This window comes from Bufo gargarizans, chromosome 3 (genome assembly GCF_014858855.1).
Source record: "Bufo gargarizans isolate SCDJY-AF-19 chromosome 3, ASM1485885v1, whole genome shotgun sequence".
Taxonomy (NCBI): Eukaryota; Metazoa; Chordata; class Amphibia; order Anura; family Bufonidae; genus Bufo; species Bufo gargarizans.
The window spans coordinates 42,406,599-42,417,527 of record NC_058082.1 but is presented as its reverse complement, the minus strand read 5'-3'; positions in this window follow the sequence as shown (position 1 = coordinate 42,417,527).

Below are 10,929 nucleotides of genomic sequence, written 5' to 3'. Positions count from 1 at the left end.
TCTGCCAAGCGCGGGAACGGGGAGAGGCGCACACAGCCAGGCACCGTCACCAGCTGCCGGGAGGGACCGCCTGCTTTAACCCTTCACTTTTTCGAGACTTGATGGTGTTTTTTTTTTTGTTTTTTTAATTCTTTTTTTTTTAACGTTTTGAAATCTTAGGAAGGAAGGAGAAGGTTTCAATAGAAATCACTCACCAGAAAAAATTCCCTTTAAATGTTTCTTCCTTGTGTGTCACATACTGGACAGTATTATATTGTTATTTACAGCATGATTCAGGCTCATGGATGGCAGATTTTTCTTCAAAGTCCCAAGGGGCACTTGGACATGGCAGCCTGCCCTATGGCAGGAGGGGTCCGGGGCACAACCTATTGGGAGGCTAGGTTCCCCGGCTCCCCCATTTTGCCCCCCAGAGAGGAAGACATGAGGAGGCCACATCCTGCACTGAACTTTCCTGGCTTTATGGGAAAGTTGTGCCAGAATTCCCATTAATGTCAATGAAAAACGCTGCAATCGAGGCGGGGGACCCCAATTCTGACAGCAGAGGTGACACCCCCACCTAGAAGGCGTTCAGGGCATATTCTGTGGGTATTTGGAGCACTCAGGGTAAGGCCTCTTGCACACGACCGTATGGCATTTTTTTGTATTTTGCGGTCCGCAAAAAATGGATCCACAAAGAATACGGATGATGTCCATGTACATTCCATTTTTTGCGGAACAGAACAGCCGGCCCCTGATAGAACAGTCCTATCCTTGTCCGTTATGCGGATAATAATAGAACATGTTCTCTCTTTGAACGGAAATACAGAAACGGAAGGCATACAGAGTAACTTCCGTTTTTTTTTGCGGATCTAACGGAACGTAAACTGGAAAAAAAAACGTTCGTGTGCAAGAGGCCTGCTTGTTCACACGAACGTATGGGTTCCGTGGCTGTATTGCGGACCGCATATGCGGATCCGCAATAAACGGACACCGTTCCGTGTGCATTCCGCATCACTGAATGGGTCTGCAAATCCAGAGATGCGGAACGGAAACCCACGGAAGAACTACGGAGTGCTTCTGTGGGGTTCCGTTCCGGACTTCCATTCCGCACAAAGATAGAACATGTCCAATCTTTTTGCGGAACGGAGGGATGCGGACTCATTCAAGTTGAATGGGTCTGGATCCGTCCCGGAGGCCTCACGAATGTTCTCCGTGCATTGCGGACCGCAAATTGCGGCCCCATTGCACGGAATGGAACGCATACGTTCGTGTGAACAAGCCCTCAAAATGATTATGAGTTATACCTGGTGCTGGGCCTGAGGGGGCGGAGCATGACACAGGGAGTATGAGAACGCCGGTGAGGTGACTGTGCCAGGCCCCATAACAGTGCCACCCCTAAGACTGCCAGCTACACTGTCCCCCATAACAGGACCACCTCACAGTCCACATGACATAGCCCGCCATAATACCCCCATAACAGTGCCAACCAAGCAGTGCCACAAAACTATAGAAGTGCCCCCATAACAGTGCCAATCACAAAGTGCAAGCCAAACAGTACCCCCTAACATTGGCAGCCAGACAGTACCCCATAACAGTGTCAACCAAACAGTGCCAGTCAGACATATGCCCTATAACAGTGCCAGTCACACTACCCCCATAACAGTGCCCCTATAGAAGTGTCCCCATACCAGTGCCATCCAAACAGTACCCTCTAACATTGGCAGCCAGACAGTACCCCATAACAGTGCCAAACAGTGCTAGTCAGACATATGCCCCTATACCAGTGCCCCCATAACTGTGCCAGTCACATAGTACTCCCATACCAGTGCCAGCCAAATGGTGCCCCATAACAGTACCAGCCAGACAGTGCCCCTTACAATGCCAGTCAAACAGTGCTCCCATAACAGTGCCAGACAGACAGCACCCCCATAAACAGTGCCAACCAAACAGTGCCAGCCAGTGCCCTCAAGACAGTATTAGCCAGAGAGTGACCCATAACAGTGCCAGTCACAGTACTCCCATAACAGTGGCAGCCAAGCAGTGCCCCATAACAGTGGCAGCCAGGCAGTGCCCCATAACAGTGCCAGCCAAACAGTGCCACCATAACAGTGCCAGACAGACAGGGCCCCATAACAGTGCCAGCCAGACAGGGCCCATAATAGTGCCCCCATAACAGTGCCAATCACATGGTGCCCCCATAACAGTGCCATTCACATGGTGCCCCCATAACAGTGCCATTCACATGGTGCTCCCATAACAGTGCCATTCACATGGTGCTCCCATAACAGTGCCAGTCACATGGTGCTCCCATAACAGTGCCATTCACATGGTGCTCCCATAACAGTGCCATTCACATGGTGCTCCCATAACAGTGCCATTCACATGGTGCTCCCATAACAGTGCCATTCACATGGTGCCCCCATAACAGTGCCATTCACATGGTGCCCCCATAACAGTGCCATTCACATGGTGCCCCCATAACAGTGCCATTCACATGGTGCCCCCATAACAGTGCCATTCACATGGTGCCCCCATAACAGTGCCAGTCACACAGTGCCCTGTTAGCCCTTTCTCACCCTATTCCTGCTCTTTTTTTCCATTGAGTCCTGAGCTCCCGTTTACCGTATGCTCCAGGAAAGCTCTCGGCGCATCCATTAATCTGACCCACAGGCCGCCATCACAGCACCGATGACAAAAGGGCGTTCTTTTGTCCTCTTCTTAATTTTTAGGCTCTTCAAATTGCGCAGCAGTGTACACTATACCATGCAAAAGCATCTGGTAAAAAAAAAAGTAACACGTACAGGCGGTATACATTTTTTTTTTTTTTACCAAGGACACCTGAGGGAGGCGAATTTGCTGCATATGTTAAGGGGACATTCATGACGCTATATGGTGAGCCATACTTGGACGCTACAGAAGAGCGGCCACCAGAGGGCGCCCACATACATCTTCCACCACCTGCACTGAAGTCTATGATCCAGCAGAGAATTGAGCTGCCGTCTGACAACTGCTCCTCACCTGGACCTCGCTGTCTTGTGATTGTCGCTGTCGTCATCCGATATCAGTAATATAATGATAAGAGTGATTCACTGTTTTGATGGGGTTTTTTGTGCACATATTAGGCGTTGATTGAGCGTCTATTTAAAATTTGGAATACAAGGACCTGCCCGATATGCCCAAGAAGAAGCCGGAGCGACGAAAGCTTGGGTGGCGTGCCATAAGATAGTGATGTGCCTGTAGGACTCTATGGCCCTAAACACACAAATGAGAAAATAGTCAAAAGGGGGCGCTGTTCTCCATTCTATAGACTGCAGTGCCCCATTAGTGCATTCACCCCATTAGCAGAGTACTCAATGCTCTAGGACTATACATTACTAAAGAGAACCAAAAAGCGCAGAAAATCCAGAGAAGTGACAGTGATGGAGAACTGGAGCTCAAATCCAATTACAGAAGAGGGGTGTTAGAAGATAATCAGTCCCCGTCCCCCAGGGACTGCACTTTAGCTCTATAAATGGCATTTACGTCTGAATATGTCTCAGAAAATGCATCAATTTAATGAGCGGATCCATTAGCATAGATGAAGGCTGCGGTATAATGTCTCCCAGAGCAGCGCTCCTCATATGTGACCGGATTGCTGACAAAGGTTAGAAATCACTTCCACCTCTGTTTGGCAACGGTCGTGACAAAATGGTATAGTCCATAAAAGGCAAAACCGCTGTGGCCCTCATGTACCATCAGCTAAACAGGTACAAGGATGCTGGCAGCTGCCACTAGGGGGAGCCGGATGCCTATATACAGTACTTATATTGGAGATGCTAAAACATGTTTGCAGCGAGCGCCCCCTAGTGGTGGCAGATGAGAGAAATCTGTCATATATGGCGGTATTATTTATTGCAGGCACCGCTGGCAATCCGCGGAAACTGTCTCGACTGTTCTCTAGTGCTACAGCTCTGCAGGTACAGGAACAATGTGACGGATGGGAGGGGAGGTTTCCGGAGCACTAACAACCTAATTTTTGTCGTTAGTCATTGTCACGTGCAACTTCCATTAATCTCTATGCTGGAAAAGTCACTTGCATACAGAACTTTCACATGGACTTGTAGCAAGATATCGCATTTAAAGGGAAACTCTACTCAATAACAGCTACACTGCTTGGCTTTAAAAGCCCTTTGACAATAGACCCATGAAAGCCCAGAGTTATACGTGGTGAAGCATAAAATAAAGGGGAAGCTGTCAGCAATTTTAAACTTGCAAGACTGCTGACAGGACTAAGAAGGAGCTGGGGAGTGCAGAAGAAATGTGCTTTTTCTGCAGCTTTTATTATCAGGAGCAGTGTGAATGTGAAGTTTTATTCTGCAGGTTCTGCTCCTGCATGTGGTGGAGGCGGAGCTTCACTGTAAAGCGTTCTCTGCATTGAGCTGCTTCACAATCGCTCAGAGCAGAGGGGAGGGGCTGTCAAGCATCTCAATAAAGAGAGCAATTCACAGTAAAGCTCCGCCTCCTGGGCACTTACAGGAGCAGAATCTGGCAGAATAAAACTTCATATTCACACTACCCCCTATAATAAAAGCTCCACATAAGGTATGCTTGTACTGCTCTCCCCAAAACAGGAAGTCTGGAGGATGAACAAGCTAAGGCCCACCTCTTATAAGGTCTCCAGAGGAAGATGGAGAGAATCAGGTAGCAACACGTCCCTGTCTTCTCTAGCCGATTTGTTTCTTGACTTTGCACAAAGACATACAGACAGAAAAAAGACAATATCTTCTTTAGGTCCAATAAAGGGGTTCTCTGGGATATTGATGGCTTAACCTTGTGGTAGGTCATCAATATGAGATCGGCTATGCGAACAGGCCGCAGCACTCCGTGAGAGTTTAGGCCATGTGACATCACATTCATAGGTCACATGGACTAGCCGCAGCTCAGCACCATTCAAGTACCTGGAGCTAAGCTGCAATACCAAGCACTGCCACTATCCAATGGGTGGCGCTGTGCTTGGTAAGCTGCACTTCAGTAGCTTTTCCACTGATTTCTCATCATCGCCAAGAGCGCCCGCACTGGTGCCACGAGAGAGCCCACTGGAGACATGAATGGCAAGCAATTGTGTTCAGTGATGAAAGCAGGTTCTGCCTTGGTGCTAATGCTGGCAGCATCAGAGTTCTCAGGAGGATGGAGAGCGCCTAATGCTATCATACATAAAGTAGAGACAAGACCAACACCGGGTGTCATGGTGTGGGGGTGAAATTCGCTACCATGGCCGTTCCCATCTTGTATTTGTAGAGGGAACATTGACCAGGCTTCTGTATGTCCAGAACATCATAGAACCTATAGAACCAGTCTTACTGCCTTTGTTGACTTAGGAGATGTTGTGTTTCTTCAAGATAACACCCACACACTGCACGCACTACACAATGTGTTCTTCAAGGTCTCCAGCAGCTCCCCTTGTCAGCTCCATCAGGGTCTCCAGAAGCTCCCCTGGCCAGCTCCATCAGGGTCTCCAGCAGCTCCCCTGGCCAGCTCCATCAGGGTCTCCAGAAGCTCCCCTGTCCAGCTCCATCAGGGTCTCCAGCAGCTCCCCTGGCCAGCTCCATCAGGGTCTCCAGCAGCTCCCCTGGCCAGCTCCATCAGGGTCTCCAGCAGCTCCCCTGGCCAGCTCCATCAGGGTCTCCAGAAGATCCCCTGGCCAGCTCCATCAGGGTCTCCAGAAGCTCCCCTGGCCAGCTCCATCAGGGTCTCCAGCAGCTCCCCTGGTCGCTCCATCAGGGTCTCCAGCAGCTCCCCTGGCCAGCTCCATCTGGGTCTCTAGCAGCTCCCCTGGCCAGCCCCATCAGGGTCTCCAGAAGCTCCACTGGCCAGCCCCAACAGGTTCTCCAGCAGCTCCCCTGGCCAGCTCCATCAGGGTCTCCAGAAGCTCCCCTGTCCAGCTCCATCAGGGTCTCCAGCAGCTCCCCTGGCCAGCTCCATCAGGGTCTCCAGCAGCTCCCCTGGCCAGCTCCATCAGGGTCTCCAGAAGCTCCCCTGTCCAACTCCATCAGGGTCTCCAGCAGCTCCCCTGGCCAGCTCCATCAGGGTCTCCAGCAGCTCCCCTGGCCAGCTCCATCAGGGTCTCCAGCAGCTCCCCTGGCCAGCTCCATCAGGGTCTCCAGCAGCTCCCCTGGTCAGCTCCATCAGGGTCTCCAGCAGCTCCCCTGGCCAGCTCCATCAGGGTCTCCAGAAGCTCCCCTGTCCAGCTCCATCAGGGTCTCCAGCAGCTCCCCTGGCCAGCTCCATCAGGGTCTCCAGCAGCTCCCCTGGCCAGCTCCATCAGGGTCTCCAGCAGCTCCCCTGGCCAGCTCCATCAGGGTCTCCAGCAGCTCCCCTGGCCAGCTCCATCAGGGTCTCCAGCAGCTCCCCAGGTCAGCTCCATCAGGGTCTCCAGAAGCTCCCCTGTCCAGCTCCATCAGGGTCTCCAGCAGCTCCCCTGGCCAGCTCCATCAGGGTCTCCAGCAGCTCCCCTGGCCAGCTCCATCAGGGTCTCCAGCAGCTCCCCTGGCCAGCTCCATCAGGGTCTCCAGCAGCTCCCCAGGTCAGCTCCATCAGGGTCTCCAGCAGCTCCCCTGGCCAGCTCCATCAGGGTCTCCAGCAGCTACATGGCCAGCTCCATCAGGGTCTCCAGCAGCTCCCCTGGCCAGCTCCATCAGGGTCTCCAGAAGCTCCCCTGGCCAGCTCCATCACCAGATCTCTCCCCAATGAAAAATGTCTGGGACTGGATGGGGTGACGGATCTCCCATGTACAGCAGACGACAACCACCTTGTCTGAACTATGGGTCCAAGTGGAAAGAGCTTAGAATGACCACAGGAGGATATCCAGCATCTGTATGACCATCACTTTACCAGAGTGGCCGCCTGTATTGCAGTAAGGGGAGATGCCAGTGCCACCCAGTATTAATGTCACCCTGCTACATCATATACCAGGCTGCAGAGTCCAAAATAAAGGGGGCACCACCTGGTGTGATCACTGACCGAGCACCAGTAGCGGGTTATACTTTGTCAGTCTCAGTTCAATCACATTATGTTTTCCAGGTGTTCTTTCCATTTTCTGCTCGTGTATTTCACCGCTTAGTAATATTCATGAAATCAGGACCAGTCCTCGATAAGTGGAGCTGCAGTTAATAGAAACCTCGGACACTGACTCAGGAATTTGCTTTCAAGCTTCAATGTGAATTAGTGATCATATAACAGTCCAAAGGTTATGATAAATCTTCCCGATGAAATAGGTGAAATATATACGTAGCTCATGTCAGCGACTTTAATGAGAGAAAAATGGTATTGTACAAAATATAAGTATAAAACAAAAAAAGGAATCAAATAACATAAAATAATGTAATACAATACAGTAGAATTATATCATAAAATTAATATAACACAATGTAAGAAAATATTTTTTTTAAAATAGTATAACATAAAATAATACAATGCAATAATGTACAATTTAACATACTGAAATACCACATCATATAATGTTATATATATATATATATGTGTGTGTAAAATAACACAAAATGAATATACTGTAGTACAATGTATTAAAATAGTATCCAGAAATATGAAATAGAAAAAATATGTAATACAATACATTGTAATGTACAATTTAACATGATGTAATATCCAAAAATATAATGTAAAATATTGCATAAAATAACATCTAAATGAATCTAATAAAATATCTAATAATATACTAAAATAAACAGCATAAAAAATAATATAATGCACCGTAAGGCAAAATTTAACATAATGGAGTATTAAATAATATAATGTAATATACTAATGTATAAAATATCTTATATACAAAAAATAAAATATCCAAAAATAATATACTTCATAATGTACAATTTAAAATAATATCATGAAATATAGTGATGTCTAAAATAATATCTAAAATGAATATAATATAATGTACTAAAAAATAAAATATATAAAAATAATATAATAAAATACATAGTAAAATATACAATAATATAATGTACTATAATGTCTAAAATGAATATACATATAATAAATTATCTAAAAATATACTATGCCTCTTAAATACACATCCCCACTGAGGGCAATGAATGGATGCAGCGGTGCATGTGACCAAGGATGGGGCGTCACTCTCCCGGCCCACCAGTAGGTGTTCTTATTTCTTACATTTAACCACTTTCCCAACCCTTTCCTAAAATTTATTTTGGGGGTTGCTCGGACAACCCTTTAAGCAAGCCATACACATTGGACTACCTCTGTCAAACCCTCCAATTTTAGGTGAAAATGGCCAACCATCTAATATGGGGGCATCCTGACTCTCCCCTGTCCAGGGAGAGAAGGATCAAGCTATTGGATTCCGAGGAGTTTGGCAGCAGCTTCCTCCATCCTTTCCATTGAGAACACATGCATGTTTCTGGAGAGGACGGGAGAGATAGGCCGAACATAGAGCTATGGCCAGCCTTGAGATAACCTCTAAGTGTAGCACAGATGGTCCACTGTCTCCAGGTACCTTGGCCTGGTAAGGAAAGTATTTGTTGGCAGGATTGACAGTTTTTGTCTCCCCTGCCTCTCACTACGACATGTTCTATGGAGAAGAAAAAACCCTTCTGCATTTTATGGGGAAAAAAAACGACTGCCATCCCTCCCCAAAAATGACATGCTACAATGGGTTGGTTTGGAGCTTCTTCCTTTCCCAACTTTCCCTCTTACATGTCCGAGTGTCCCTTGTGGTCAACGCAACATTTGCAGCCACTCTGACCAAGCCACTGCCATACTGGATGTTGAGATAACTGTACAGCATGGCTTCTATAAAGAACCCTATTGATACATGAGCCCCACAGTAGGGCCACGTAAAGTAGTATTGCCTGTAGAGCGCGTCTACACCTCCCATGTTCTCCAGGCTGAGAGCGTCAGACCTTAGTGACTTATTTTTGGGAGGGATATTTACTTTCCTCTTTCCCGTTGCGACCTGTCCTCGATAACAAATAAGACTTTATGAGTATTATGACAGTTGCCTACAGAAATGCCACGTATGGTATAGGGTGTTACCATATGTCTCTGAGCAGAAGAATCGAGGTCAGAGAGCAACTTTACAGGCGACGGCTATATTTGGATGACAATCCCAACAAGGGGACGCATAAAGCAGAGATCCGAACAGTTTCACACAGGAACATAGGCAGATTTTTAGCCCCTTAAAGGGGCTGTGTCACTAAAAATATTCAACATTTTTCTAAACAGCACCTGGATCTGAATACCTCTGTAATTGCATGGAATAAAAAAAATTGTATAGGCAATAAATTGTATCTGTATAGCGTCACCTGTTGTTTGTTCTTTTCTTATTTCTTTGTTAGACTCACTGAGATGGCCGCACGTGCTCAGTTTAAATCTTCAACTGCCACCAGCCATACACGCCCCTGAGCTGCAGCAGAAATGACACACCCCCTGAGCTGCAGCAGAAAGGACACGCCCCTGAGCTGCAGCAGAAATGACACGCCCCTGAGCTGCCAGGCTGAAGATAATCTAGCAGAGCAATAGGAGCAGTGATTGGGGAGATCTCTGGATCCATGTGAGGTACAGGGCTGGTTCTAGCTTTGTTAGAAAGGTATTATCATGTACTATATGATGTCTGATTTACATTTTTTACATCAATCATGGCATTCCTTTAATGACTGCCTCATTTTTTTTCAGTTTTTTCAGCTCCATCTTTAAGCAGCCGTAACTTTTTTGTTCTTTTTTTTCCATTGACATGTCTGTATAAAGCCTAGTTTTAGGTGAGAGAGATTCCATGTTTTTGGTGCTGTTTGAGGGTGCATACAAAATACTTGTTATTTATAGACATCTGTTCTGTGTTCCAAATATAGAAAAGTAATTGTGTTTTTTGGACATTGCTTTTTTAATTTTTCTTGTACACGTTACTTTATACTGTACATATTTCACACTGAATAACCCGGTAAATGAATTTTCAGGTTATTACAGCCGTGTGGAAACCTAATAAGTGTAGTCTTTTTGCTATTTTGTAAAGTATAGGCAATAAAAGAGATTTTCTGAAAAATATTCACTTGTTTTTAATTTTTTTGCAAGCTTTTTTTTAATTAAAAAAATTGATTAAAATTTTTATTGCATTTTTTTTTCAAATAATCTCATTACGGGATTACTGTGTATACTTACAATGTATCAGCAGACTCCTGTATGCCAAGACATTATGCTCTGTGTCTCTATGGTACAGCTAACACTAGCGGGCCTGCTGAATTTACAAGTCCTGTGGTCCTTTCTAGGTCCCCAGGGCTGACTGCAGACGGTTTATACAGCCTTCAATCAGATCACTGGGACCCAATCAGACCGCGGTCACAGCAATCAAAATGTTAACATTTGGGATTGGAGCTACCTCCGATCGTGGCTGTAGAGCCTCTAAGAACCTGAGCCATTAGTTGCATTTCATTCGTAGAGCAGGAGCGCTCAGCTCCCTGTAAAACAGCGACAAAAAAAACAAGACAGTGGGTGGTCATTAAGGGGTCAAAGGGGTTGGTGCTCACATTGGAGATTACAAAATATCCCCTCTACACTCTCTTTATTAGGTTTAAAGGGGTTAATTTAGGAGAGCTTTTTGTATTGATGACAAGCTCCAAATCCTCAGATTCCCTTCATCGAATGATAACATTCTGTTCACCTGCAGCCACCACTAGGGGGAGCTCATAGTATGGGGATTTATACAGCTCTCATAATACATCTGTATGCAGTGAGTTCCCCATATGATTTAACGCCATACATGAATAGATGTGTATAATATTATTTATTCCTGGTGGCTGCTCAGTTGCCCAGGTTTGCATATAATATTAACATAAAATCCTCCTCCGGTAGATTAATTAAAGCATATATTCTTAATCATAGCATATATTTTTATTATTATTATTATTATTATTATTATTATGATATTGTGTATAATATTATCCC